Source organism: Macrotis lagotis, chromosome 3 (assembly GCF_037893015.1).
Source record: "Macrotis lagotis isolate mMagLag1 chromosome 3, bilby.v1.9.chrom.fasta, whole genome shotgun sequence".
NCBI classification, from domain to species: domain Eukaryota; kingdom Metazoa; phylum Chordata; class Mammalia; order Peramelemorphia; family Peramelidae; genus Macrotis; species Macrotis lagotis.
In genome coordinates, this window is record NC_133660.1 from 87158027 (window position 1) to 87172438 (window position 14412).

General features: G+C 33.5%; 1 protein-coding gene across 1 annotated transcript in view; it reads right to left on the reverse strand.

Annotated features, from left to right (window-relative positions):
- Positions 1-14412, reverse strand: part of GALNTL6 (polypeptide N-acetylgalactosaminyltransferase like 6) — a 1756803-nt gene that overhangs the window by 803419 nt on the left and 938972 nt on the right. The gene's annotated exons all lie outside the window — the stretch shown is intronic.

Genomic DNA, 14412 nt, shown 5'->3' on the forward strand with positions numbered 1-14412 from the left:
CTATAAGCCTCTCAAAGAAACCCTGATTTCTTTTTCTTTTTTTTTTTAGATTTTTCAAGGCAATGAATGGGGTTAAGTGGCTTGCCCAAGGCCACAGGGCTAGGTAATTATAAAGTGTCTGAGGTTGGATTTGAACCCGGGTACTCCTGACTCCAAGGCCGGTGCTGCACCACCTAGCCACCCCAGAAACCCTGATTTCAAACAGACCATATTGAAAGGGAGAAATAGGAATACATACCTCCAGTGCCCTTGACCTTTTCTAAATCAATTTATTTATTGTTTAAAAAGTTTTTCAATCAAATTATTTATTCTTTGTAAAACTCAATATCAGTTTAATTTTATTTTTAAATGTGAAAATAAAATTGCAATTGAAAGATGAGAAAGGGAAAATATATAAAATTCACATTTAAATTTATCAGAGTGATAAATTAAAGTGTATGTGGCTAGCTTCTGAATGGTAGGTATGGTAGACATCAAAATTGACATGGCTGCATTGGTACTGAGCCTTTCAGGAGAGGAAGTGAGATTGGAAAGATTTTTGAAAAATATTTATGATCAGAATAGTATCCCTAAAATCAAGAAGTTAAGAGATAGAAGGGAACCTAAAGTTCTAGTCCAATATTCTTATTTAACAGACGAAGAAACAGAGGCTTAAAACGTCTTTCCCAGAATATCAATTTTAGGACAGGATATTTGAATGGGACAGAATGATGCAATAGAAAAAGTGAGGCATTAGGAATTGGGAGACTTCAATTAGCTTCCTTTTTCTGATTCTAATTAACCCATTTGACTTTTGGAAGTTACTTAACATCTCTGGATTTCAGTTTCTTCATTTGTGAAATTGTTAAATGAAGCAAATAAATTCTAAGATCTTTAAAGTTACTTTCAGCTCTGAAATTCTTCTCTTTCTTGTGGTGAAGGGTAATTGGGAGGGATGGGCAGAATTGTGATTTTGTTGCTTTGGTAAATTTCCTGCTGTAAACTCCTTCCACCAGTGCAGCTGGGTAGCACATATGTGCTTACAGACATAATAATAATTAAGAATTGTTTAAATGAATTGTCATTGGTGTCATATTGGCTATGTATCAGAGCAGGACTTAAACTCAGGTCTTTCTGACCCCAGAGCCAACGTTCTACCCCCTACATGCCACTGTCTCCTTCCCAAATTCTATGATTCTAATTTTATTCATTGCTAGTTCTCTGAATAATTTGGAATAAATTGTGGGACAAAGGAGATACTGGCACAGGACCACCTAGAGAGGTGTGTCCACATCAAAGAAAAAGCTGTACCCTATGCAAAAAAAACACCAACAAAAACAAAAACACCCCCAAATTATAGAAGCTCAAAAGAAATGTGAGATGCTCAAATAATCAAATATGAACTATTTGTGCCCAACCTGTGGTAGAATATTCTGATCTCATATAGGTCTGATCACCCAGAAATGGACTATATTCTGACCCCAAGATAGTAGTGCCATTCTGGTACTCTTTGAGAACAGATAACAATTTTAAGTTATCATATAAATTGTGTCTTCAGTTTAAAATCCAGAGACTGACAATATTCTAATCTTTCTCCTTGAAACTTGGTAAAAAAAAAATGAGAACTTAAATTTTTCCCCCTACCAACTTATCATAACCAACTACAGGTATAAATACAAAATGACTTTAGTCTAAATATCAAATTATTTCATTTTTATTTTAATTCGAATAAGCTCCTTTCTTTCTGAGGCTGCTCTATTCTTTCTCAGTGTGAAACCAAGAAGTTTATATATTATTCATCCATCTAAAAACCTTTAGGCAGTACCCCTGTGGAGAGTCTTCAGTAATTGGTCTCCAGATGCTGCTGCTACACAGCGCCCTAAAAGTCCTTAAACATCCTGAGAACACACTTCCATCTGCTTCACAAGATGCCTATGTTGGAAGTTACACCAGATTGGTCAGCCATATTTCTACCCCACTCTACCAGTTCCTAATGATTATGTATCTAATATACAGCCTGCTGTAATTTATTTAAATGAGCACAGAAGAATGAAAGTACAATATTAAGCCACTGCTCTATCGGCTAAAAGGTGTATGCATTAAGACAAAAATAGTCAGGGACTCTACTCCTCTGCTGCTAAGCAATTTTAGGTGATTGCTATGTTAGTTAAAGGAAATAGGTGTCCCTTCACATAACAAATTGATCTCTATTATGCCTTATCCCATGTGAGCTTTGCCAAATTATGTCAGAGATACTCTTAGAATAAATAAGCATACCTCTATCAAGTCAGCAGTCAATGAAAAGTTTGCACTAATACAAAAGTAACATCTGGAGCTTTCTTATATGCAAATTTATTCCTTAATCTGTGTTCCATTATTGCATATAGAACAAGGATCAAGATAGTATGAAATCCTTTCATACTCTTCACCTTTCACAATACATTTTTCTCCTTATTTTTCCTTTGGTACACTTATCAGCTGAACAACCTATCTGTACCTCTATTTCCTTTGGTATGAAAAGGCATAATAATAATAACAATAATAATAATATCTGCTCACAGAGTTATGATGATCAAATAAAATGAGCTGTGAAAAACCTTTTTCAAACCTAACAATGTTATATAAATGTTATCTATTGTTACTACTACTACTACCTAAAGGGTAGGGGTGAAGCTTAGATTTCTATTTCCCTCTCATTTCTTCAATTTAGTCCCCAGGGCCAATGATTACCAAATAGGATTGAGTAACAAGAGCCTGAAAGAAATCTTTGGACTATGATGGAATGTTCTCCAGAAGACTAGCCAGAGAACTGTCTGATGACCCAACCTATCAATCCATAGATAAACAAGATACCAGTCAACCACAGGTTTATTGTGTTCTAGTCACTCAGAATAAAAAGATAAAAATGAAATGGTTTCTGCCCCCGAGGGGCTTATAATTAATCAGGAAAGACAACATATACTTATATCAGAATACATAAACAGATACAAGTTTAGGAGAGAAGAAATGGCAGCTGAGGACATCAGGAAAGGTTACATGTAGAAAGCCTTGTTCGAGTTGAGTCTTTAAAGAGAACAGGGATTCTAGGAGGCAGAAACTTTCAGTGGTATGACTATTGGAGACTGAGATGGAAAGAAAAACTTTGAAGATCAGAGTATAAGGTAAGTATAAGACAAATATAAGTCAATGGTCAATATCTCCTAGTAGAAGTTTGTTTGTAGCAATCTGGTTAAATTTAACACACTTTTATTTATTAAGCACTACATTTTCCAAAGGATTGTGTTAAAGCAGTTATATCCATTAAATTAAAAAATGAATTTATTAATATTCTACTATGTTCCAGATATTCTGCTAGAGACTATGAATATAAATCCAAAAATGAAACTTTCCTTAACCTCAATTAGAATAAATTCTACTGAGAACAGAGGGGTTATATAATCAATGATGTCAGATTTTCTGGCACTCAATGAAAACAACTTGTTTTAACCTAGATTTTAAGATAATAGTCCAAGTCTCAAATCCAAGGTTCACAAGGAGCATTGGCTCTGTACTCAAATTCTTCCTCTGACTCTTACTCTCTTTTTAATACTGGGTAAGTCACAATCTCCCTGGGTCTTAATTTCCTCTGATGTAAAATCAAAGAGTTAAGTTGGATAGCTTTGGTGCTAACCTTCCCTCTATAGACAAAAGATTCTATGTCTACCCTATGGTGATCAAAAGTAGTGTCAGGGCAGCTAGGTGGCACAGTGGATAGAGCACCAGCTCTGGAGTCAGGAAGACCTGAGTTCAAATCCGACCTCAGACACTTAATAATTACCTAGCTGTGTGACCTTGGGTAAGTCACTTAACCCCATTGCCTTGCAAAAACTAAAAAAAAAAGTAGTGTTATAGGTTGGATTTATATACAGGTTTGAGTGACAGTCTAGCAATCTATCTGTTGATGGTGCCATTCCTAATAATCTGGCCCCAGACCTTCTTTTCATACTCCCCTTCCCATAAATTTATTTGCTGTTCATTAGATGCTCTATTAATAGTTTCTGTGTCATTATATACGCTGTCTCCTATCTTTTCTCTCTGTATCTTCAACCTGTTCTCTGGTTGGAATTAATTCTCTTCTTTCTCTTACCTCTTAGAATCTCTAGATTTCTTCAAAGTTTAACTAATGAATCATGTACTAAGTTGCAATTATTCCTTATCCCATTAGTTGTTTTTTTAAAACACTTTTTAAAACATTGTGTATATGCTTATGAAGGTACATGCTTTATTTCCCTCAAAAATGCAAGTCCATTTTAGGGCAGAGACTGTTTATCATCATTTATTCCTTCTGAATAGAAACCATTTAATTCTTTATATATGTATCCTTAATACCAAGCAGAGTATAAAACAAATAGCAGGAACTTAATCATTGCTTGAAGATCAACTGATGTTATCTTGGTATTCCTAGTGCCTGAACATTGGGAATATGTACTCAAAAGTTTTTTGGATTAGAATATATTGAATTCCAAAAAAACTTGAAAGGATAACAACTTTCTCATGTTCTTATCATGCTGGTCAACTCATCATATAACACCAAAAAGGCAGGCATGGAAAAGACTCAGGAAGAACAAAAACAGGGCATGAAAACCAGTGAGTTGAGGTCATGAAACTGATTTGGAAACAGGTAGGGAACAGAGCTCAGGTTGGGAGACTAGGCAAAGAATCCACAGATAAGGGTAAGCTTATTTATTATATAATAGTAAAGAGAGTCCAGGTTACAACTGCTTATTTCAAGTACCTTATCTGCTCTATACAGTAACTTAAAAGAGTTTTCTATGTGTGGGCAGCAATTTTTCATGGAAATCAGATTACTTTATGAGATCTCATACCTGTATACTTGATCAGGATGTGGCAGGGAGAAGAGTGTAAGAAGAGGACTTCTAGAAAGAAAGGAAGAAGGGCTGAACTAGAATAGTAATGTGGGAGGAAAATTTTACTGCTTGGATCGCTAGGTATTATAATGCTTTCTTGGATTTGTTTAACTCATATCCAATTCTCCTGACCAATAGATAATACTAGACTAATCTGATCTAGTTTGACCTACTAATATTGCTCAAATATCCACCTTCTACCCATAGAATGGTAATGTAGAGTCAGAGTCCATAACCCCTACTGGTCTCTTAATTCCATATTTACCTTTTCTATTCCTTAACAGGATTCCCCATCCCAAATCCCATTTGTGTGTTGATTTCTTTACCTTCTAAGGCAGAGGTTCTTGACCTTTTTCTCTCTGTCACTATCTCTTTGTCAGCAAAAATTATGACTGCCTGCTCAAAATAATATTTTTAAATATCTACTAGCTACTATTTACAAAGTGCTAGAATGTTTTAAGGCAATTTACAAATATTATCTCATTTTATCCCCACAATAACTCTGATATTATTACCTCTATTTTTTAAGATGGGGAAGCTGAGGCAGGTAAAAGTTAAGTGATTTTCCCAGGCTCACTCAGGTAAAATTTAAATTCAAGTCTTCTTGAATCCATGTCCAGAACCTCTATCCACTGCGTCACTTAACATTTAATAATTATGTTAAAAATAGGATTGTCAACGAAATTAATTAATAGGAATATAGTTATAAAACTTTCAAAGAAATCAGTTCAATAGCCAGGCTAAGAACACTTGTTCTACTATATTTCAATGTGCATACCTGTGATTCTCTGCTACTAGGGAAGTTGAGAGTGGTAGAGAAATTGAACTCAAGAGTTCTAAGCAGTAGTGGGTAGGTTGATTGGATGTATCTACTAGTTTTGGAATCAATATGATGATTTTTCCTGGAGCAGAGACTGACTAGGGTGCCTAGGAAAAGGTGAAATCACTGAGGATGGAAAATGTAGCAGGTCAAAACTTCCATGTCCATTAATAATGGAATCTGACCTGTTTTTACTTGCTGTGCTTCCAGTCTAAATGAGATAGAGAGGGGCAGCTAAGTAGTGCAGTGGATAGAGCACCAGCCCTGGAGTCAGGAGTACCTGAGTTCAAATTTGGCCTCAGACACTTAATAATTTCCTAGGTGTGTGACCTTGGGCAAGTCACTTAACCCCATTGCTTTGCAAAAACCTAAAAAACAAACAAACAAAAAAATAAATGAGATAGACATACAGTCTCAAAATCAGCAAACAACAAAACAAAAAAAAGTTCTAAAGAGATAATGGGTTGATCTGATTAAATTGATCCTGTTGATCTAAAGGGAGATCCATTATAAACAAACCTGTTCTTCATCTCTGAACCTTACTTTGAAAAAAAAAACCTTAAGAGTCTCAGATAAATAGGTAAAAGTAACTCAACTCTTATCTTGTATTTTTATTTGTTAGTCTTATCTAATTCTAGTGTTGGGAACTTAAAGCAAGGAATGAGAGAATTTTGTTGTAGGTTCATCCTCAGGTTTCAATGAATCACCTTTTAAAGACTGTCCTCTGAGCAATCCCCTAATTCACTTATGATGAAAGACTGACCTTACCTACAATGATGCATTTTGTACAGAATGGAAACCTTACTGTGTTTATCCTGCAAAAACTGTTCTGTTATCTTGACTTCCTAACATGTGAAAATTGTTCTAGAAGAATGCTTTAGACAGTTTTTGACAAGGTTCCTTTATATCTGTTTTACTTTTAGTAACTTGAATTTCCTTTTGGAAAGCAGTCTTTCTCCTTCTATATTGCACTGATAGATTTGAAAGAAGAATGACGGGTTGACTATTTTTCATGCATGAGAGAGTCTCAGTTTGCATTCGACAAGGAAGCACAAATCTACTATTAAAGGGAAGATTGTGCATGACAGTGGAAATATGGATGGAATACATGAACTGATTTGAATATACAATCAGCTTAGTAGCCAGTAAAAGGAATAAAAGCTTGTCTTCTGTGTCATCATAATAGTAAACCAGCAGCAACCTAATCACCTTCTGCACAAGAAAAAGAAAGGCTTCCTTAGATTTCAAGCCTGAATATTTCCATAAGCTTTTCTCAGTCTACTGTTCAAGGCAAAGCAAAATGACAGAAATCACAGAAAGTGGAAAATAAGAAATATAACTAGATAAATGTAGTTTTACCATTTCATAATCAGAGGGAGAATGAAATAATTTCCCTTATTCAATATTTCTTCTGTTCCCAACTCAGAAACTTTTTTCAATGACTTGGAAGACTATAAAGTCCTTTTTTTAAAGTCTTTTTTTTTAAAATCAAACACTATTTCTAGGGATTTATTAATTTAGAGCAGGAGAAAAGCCAACTGACTAAGCTATCTAAACTGTTTCTCTACAATTCCTTTGTCTAGCTAACCTCAATGATTATTGTGCATTTATTTATTATTTACTATTGACCAAGCATGGTCAGTGACAGAAGGCTATGAAGGAAATGATCTCTACCCTCTAGAAGATAATATTTGTCCTTCATTTTCAAAGAAGTCCATGACATCAGAGAGATGATGACATTACAGGTCTGTGAATTTGATTTGAGTGAGGGGCTACTTTGCTAAATCACCAACATCACTTTCTCCTCCAAAGACATCTGGGTCCAGATGTGAATCAGGACAAGTGGAGATGGTTTTGGATATTAGGCACTCAGGGTTAAGAGACTTACCCAAGGTCATCCAGTTAGTAAGAGTCAAGTGTCTAAGACTGGATTCGAACTCCCATTCTCCTGAATTCAAGGCCCGGGCTCTATCTTTCCCTTGTACCACCTAGCTGCCCTCTCTAGAATATAATGGCTTCTCAGAAGACATAATGTAAATACATAAATAAGAACAAAACACTAAGCATCTAGGGTAAGGTTTCTAAACTTGTTTGGGCAGTTGGGTGAAATTTTTCTCAGAATAATGTCTTTAAATGAATAAAAGAAAACCCATAAATACCAAATGATATTCATTGTATATGGTTCCTCATTTAAATTTATATGTATATATATATATATATATATTTATATATATATATATATATATATATATATATATATATATATATATATATATATATATTCATGGACATGACTTGGAGGTTAAAGAAAGACCTGAAGGAGGTGGCATTTTAGACAAGCTTAGGCTAATGGAGTTTCTAGGATATGATTATGAGGGAGTTTTCCCTCTGGGGCTAGGTATAATCATGAAGATGGGACAAAAAATGTTAAATAACAAATGGAACTTGTTGTATTGTATTGTATAGTCTGTTGGGTACTTACAAAAAGTGATATGTCATAAGCCAAGATAGGAAAGGTGGAACCAATTTGTGGAATGCTTTAAATGATAAATTGAGGAATTTTTTTTTCCCCTAGAGACAACAGAGAACCTCTGGAACTCTGGAACTAGCAAGAAAATGAAATGATCATACCTTCTGAAATAGCAGTCATATTCTAATACCATGCAAACTAGACTTGCTTTTCCTAAAAAAAACTTTGAAATTATCTCCTATTTCGTTATTGTCATCCATCTAATGAGAGAGTTAGTCTTTTAGAAGTTTTTATTTACTTACTGTAATTTTTGATAATTTAGAATTATTTTTTATATGGTTAGTGATAGCTTTGTTTTCTTCCTCTGAAAACTACTGATTTCTATAGTTTAATCATTCATCAGTTGGGGACTGAATCATTTATCAGAGAAATTGACTGCAATTTTTTCCCCCAATTTCCTGTTTTTTTCTTCTGATTTCAATTGTATTGATTTTATTTGTATAGAAATTTTTAAAAAATTAAGTAATCAAAGTTACCCAGTTTATCTCCTCTAATTCACTTCATCTCTTCTTTGATGATCATAAACTTTTTATCTATCCATAGAGCTTACTATACACCAGTCATTTATGATATTATCCTGAATTAAAAATGTATTTTTAGCTTTAAACACAGGTTTGTGTCTAGTTTCTTCTATAATAATATTGTCAAATTGCCAATTCTTAATTTCAACATCTAGGTTCTTTGGGTTTATGAAACACTAAGTTACTGCACTCATTTGTTTTCGCATTTTGAATACTCATTCTATTCCAATGGTCATTAATGGGCTAATTCTTCTCTTGATTATTTTAAGACTCAGTAGACTAAATGTAGTTCTAGTCTTGGGCTCATGAATGACTTCCACCGACCATTCTTGTCTCTAATCCTTAATGAAGCCCCCAACAATTAAAATTGAAGGATTAAACAGAAAAGGGAAAACCTCTGGATTTAATCTCCCTTTCTTGTTTGGGCAGAAGTCTCTCTTAGTCTAAAACTTTCTGGGTAGACTTCTCCTAATGCTCAAAAGGAGACATCAACATTTCCACATCATCTGAGTGATTATCCCGCTCTTGCCCATCTGGACCACGTGTCATTGTTGAGAAAGCATGTTCTTAAAGCTTTTCTATAGGGTTACAGACTTCCCAATGTCTCAACTATTTGGTTAAAAAGGTACCTCTTTATCAAGTCAGATCTGGAGTGTTTTCCTGGGATATTAAAGTTCACAGGGGGAATCTATCCCTTCGATGCAGTTCCTGATAGGGAATTCTAGTCTTGCATCTGACGTACTGAACACAAGCCTTCACATCTTCTCAATCTTTTGACACTGCAAAACTCAAATTAAAAAAAAAAATAACTCCAACCAAAACCATCAGTTAGTCATAAGTAAATGCAGTGGTATTGTATCTAGGGGGCATTATATAATCTGATACATGAAAAATTGCACATTGACTTTACTGAGAGTTCTGCTTAGGTTTTAGGATCCCCAGGATGGTTAGCATGTTACCCTTATTTCCTGAAGGATGTTTTGTTATAACTTTAGATTCCTTGATAACTTACCTTCAAAATTTAAGATTAGATTAAAATGAATCCTGGTAGGAAAGTCATTCACAAAACAATTCTCATAGGAACAGAAATCAAGAGCTGGAATATACTTGGAATCCTTCTAGTCCAATGTCCTCAACAGAAAACTGAGGTACTCTGGTTAATTGCCTTGTTCAGGGTAATACAGTTAGTATCAAAAAAGGGATATGAACCCATATCATTCTGATTTCAAGTCCAACAATATTTCCACTGTATCATGTAAAAAGCATCAATTGCAGGGGTTTATCTCCCCTTTTTCTCTTTGAGATTACCTTCTATCCTCTCTATATGTTTTTATGTATACATTTATATATTGTCTCACCAATTAGAATACAAGTGCTTTGAGGATAAGAACTATTTTTTTGGTTTGTTTTTTGGTCTTTCATGACACCTCAATATTTAGCACATTGAGTGCCTCATAAATATTTGACAAACTCTCTGACAACTTTTCTATTATTTAAATTTTTACTTCCTAGTTAAATAAGCCTATGTGCACCAGACATAATAGTCTTTTACCACTAAAATATATACAGGAATTATATGAACACAGCGATAAAAACACTCTTGATATAAATAAAGACATCTAATTAATTGGTGGAATAATAATTGCTCATGGGTAGGCTGAGCAAACATAAGAAAACTCAGACTACTAGTTAAATTAATTTACTTATTCATTGCTGAACAAAATTATCAATGAATTACTTTATCGAGATAGAAAATTATATTATGAAATTCATCTGAAGAAACAAAAGGTCAAAGGGATCAATTTTTCAAAATGAAAAGGAGGGGAACTAATAGTATCAGATCTTTTTCAGTTAGTCTATTGGATTGACAAATTTTGAGACTATGTGCCTGAAGCATCATCTCAAGTATGATGCATATAATCCAAATATTTATGCTCAGAATTCTGTTGGTTGACTCATTCTAAAAACTGTCATATTGGCTGCTGTCAGGAATATATATATATATATATATATATATATATATATATATATATATATATATATAAAATGTGTGTGTGTGTGTGTGTGTGTGTGTGTGTGTGTGTGTGTGTGTTTTATTTCAGTCATTTTAATAGCTTAGTTCTAAGGAAAGGGAATGTTGTATTTCAGCAGTTTCAAAAGGAAGAATTAGTTATTTTCGATGCTTCAAAAATACTATTTAGTTATAAAATTATGGAAAATATCTGAAGATAATAAAACCATTAAAGGAAGCAGAAATATATATATATATATATATAATTATATGAATAAAAGGAAATATATATATATATATTTATATGTGTATGTACAAACCTGTTTAATTGTTGAAACATTTAAAAATACATCCCTTCCTAGTATTTTTCAAATAGTAGTATTTTCTTTTTTAAATACATAAATACCATAAGAAAAACCAGTATTCTCAAATCAACATGCTTATCAAGTGTAAAGGAAAGCTTACATGTTGCTTCAAAAATATAGAATATTGATTTTAGTAACAGAATATTGCTATTTAAATTTATTTTTAAAATATATTTTTATTTGAAATTAAACTCAATAGTACTCAAAATATCCAGTAGAATTTAGTGGATATATCTTGATTATCTTAAAACCTAGATTCCATCTCTACCTTAAACACTAAACTAAAAATGACTCTAAGACAAATCCAGGATTCTTGCATAATTTCTTTTCGCAGTGTAAAATGTTACCATCATTATCTGTCAATCTGGTAGGGACACACTATATTTAGTTACTTAGGAATCTTTGTTTAATTCTTTATTCTAGAATAATAATCAAAATTTTGTAAGGCATATTTAAGTTAATTATTACTATTGACACCTGACACCCTATTCCAGGAAATAACTCCCCCAAATTCCTCTGAGCCCTATATTCCATCAGTAATCTACTAAAAATTATTACATAATATTCAACAATGCATAAAATGTTTCCAATCAGCACCTTCAGTCAATAGCTTGTCATTTATTTTTTATCTAAATGTTCCTCCCATTACTAGCCTTTACTGTAATTATTAGCAGGTGTCAATTGCAATGCGGAAATAGAGTAAAATCAATCAATAAAAAAAAATCTTAGAATGCAATTCTTTTTTGTTGTTATGAGTGGAAAATTTCTAACCTTTTAGTTCATTTGAAACCTTTACCAGACTGTATCACAAATAATAAAACTATGATTCATCAGTATACTTATTGACCTGGGCCATCAATTAGGCTTTGATCTAGGAACAAATTGGGAACTTTTGAAGGATTTAAAATTATTGATGAATTTAGCTTTCATAAAACTGATAAACAATTACCCTAACAAATTTCAAAATATATTCTCCAAAAACTGTTGAATAACATGAGGGAGAGAGAAAGACTGACAGTAGCAAGAACAGAAGAGAATGCAATTTATATTTTTCAGTTTATTATTTTACAAGAATGAAAATTTACATTTTTTACTTTTAACAAAAAGCAATACTGTTCATTGTATTGAACCTGAATTTTTTCTCATTGTTTTCATGTACTAAAATCTATTCAGCCATTCTCCAATCATTGGGAATATAGTGTATATTCTACTTTTTACTTCAAAAAGAGAATGCTCTGATGAATATATTTTTTTTACTTATTTTCTGGTATATAAAATTTAAGGGAGTGCAAATCAAGTAGTGTAATCGCTGGATCATGTGTCTGAATAATTTTATCTGAATAATTTATCTTTTTAAATAGAACAGATCACAATGACACTGACAGTGAAGTACCAGATCCGTTTTCTGAAACCTCTTCAATAGTGAATTTTCCCATCCTTTACTATTTTGCCCATTTGATGAATAAAACAAAATACACCAAAGTTTACCTTAACATTTATCTAATTATTTGCAATTTTGTTTGTGATTTTAGACATTTGTTCTGTTTAAATTTCATCTGGAAAGTTGTGTGCTTTCATCCATAAGAAATGACTTTTATTTTATAGATTTGTATCATTTCTTTGTGTATTTCAGGAATCAGACTTTTAAAAAGGATGTCTTTTGCAATAATGTTTGCTTTTATATATTTTCTTTTATTTGGGTTTCCCATTTTTTATATTTATGCAGAAATATTTACTGTTATTTTATCAAATGTATTTTAAAATTTTATAATATTCTCTATATCAGACCTTAACAAATTTTACTTAGAGTTGCAAAGTATATAGTCTTCTACCCACTTCTAATTTTATACATTATAAAATACTGAAATATATTATTCATTTGGAATTAATTATAGTGTATAAAGACAACAGACAGCCAAATTTCTGACAAATGGCTATACAATTTTTCTACCATGTCTGTATTGTTGAATGATGAGTTCTTTCCACAGTAATTTGGGTTATGGGGGTTTAAAGAACACTTGAATTGCTTTGTTAATTTTTTCTAAATCTTAATTTAATATAATTTTTTTTTCGAGGTCAGAATTGCTTTATTATTTTAGCAGCAGGTTTTTCTGCTACAACTGAGAAAATACAAGGCCTTCCCTTCCCCCCACAGGACCTCTGCCACACCAGTAGAGCACCTGGTCTGAAGAGCACCAAAATCTGAATAAAAGATGGAGAGGGGCCTCACAGTGTCTTAGTAAAAATTAAGGCTTTCAAATGGATTTCCATAGGGAAACAGACTGAAAAAGAACAAATGGGATTGTGGAACTTGCTGGAGCCTAGAGTCCCTTAGCCTCTGGGACTCAAGACCCAAGTTCAGATCCCAACTCCAACTTTAGTGTCTAAGAACAAATCACTTCTCAGTTTTTTCACTTATAAAGGGAAAGGGACTGAACTTGTGACTTTAGCGATGAAAGGGGACACTCTGATGAAGAAATTTCCTCTACCGATGCAGATCTGCAGCTTAATCTGAAGAAGATTCTTAGAGGAACTAGGTTCTGTGACTTGCCCAGAGTCACACTGGTATGCACCAGAAGTGAGACAAGAACCTGGGTCTTCTCTAGTAGATCCAATGCCTCTCTACCATCCATAACATTGAGCTACTGTATGCTCCACCCATCTCAAAGGAAAGGGGTTAACTGGCCAAACAAGAAAGTATTAAGCATTAAGTGTCAGGCACTGTGCTACACCCTGAGGCTACAAAGAAACATAAAAACATTTTCCATGATCCCAAGGGGTGCTATGGAGACCTCAGAAATCACCCAATCTAATTCAGCTATCATCTGAACAAGAATCCCATCCCCAACAAGTAGATGTTGACTCTTTAAAGCCCTCCAATGAGGGGAAACCTCATTATAGGAGCATTTAACCCCTAGACTCACTATTGGATTAGCAATACTCTGTCTAAAATGGGGTATAAACCCCTCAAAGCTAGGTAGCCAAGCTCTAGACTTCTCTGGACTTCTCCAGAGCATTTGATAAGCCCTACATAAAAGGGGAAGCCTATTTCCTTAAAACAATTCCTCGGAGAGGCTTTTGGTGAAGAACATTCCATATAGGTAGCCTAATTATTAACTTTCTTGTCAAGCAGGTACATGTACCTTTTCTACAAATGAAACAAATTAAGGCCCTGAGTGGCTTTCAAGGACTAAGATGGTAGACAAATCAAAAGACAGAAAAATCCTAAACCTTAATGTCTAGCATTGGGCTCAGCTCAGAGCTTAGTAGGCTTTTGTT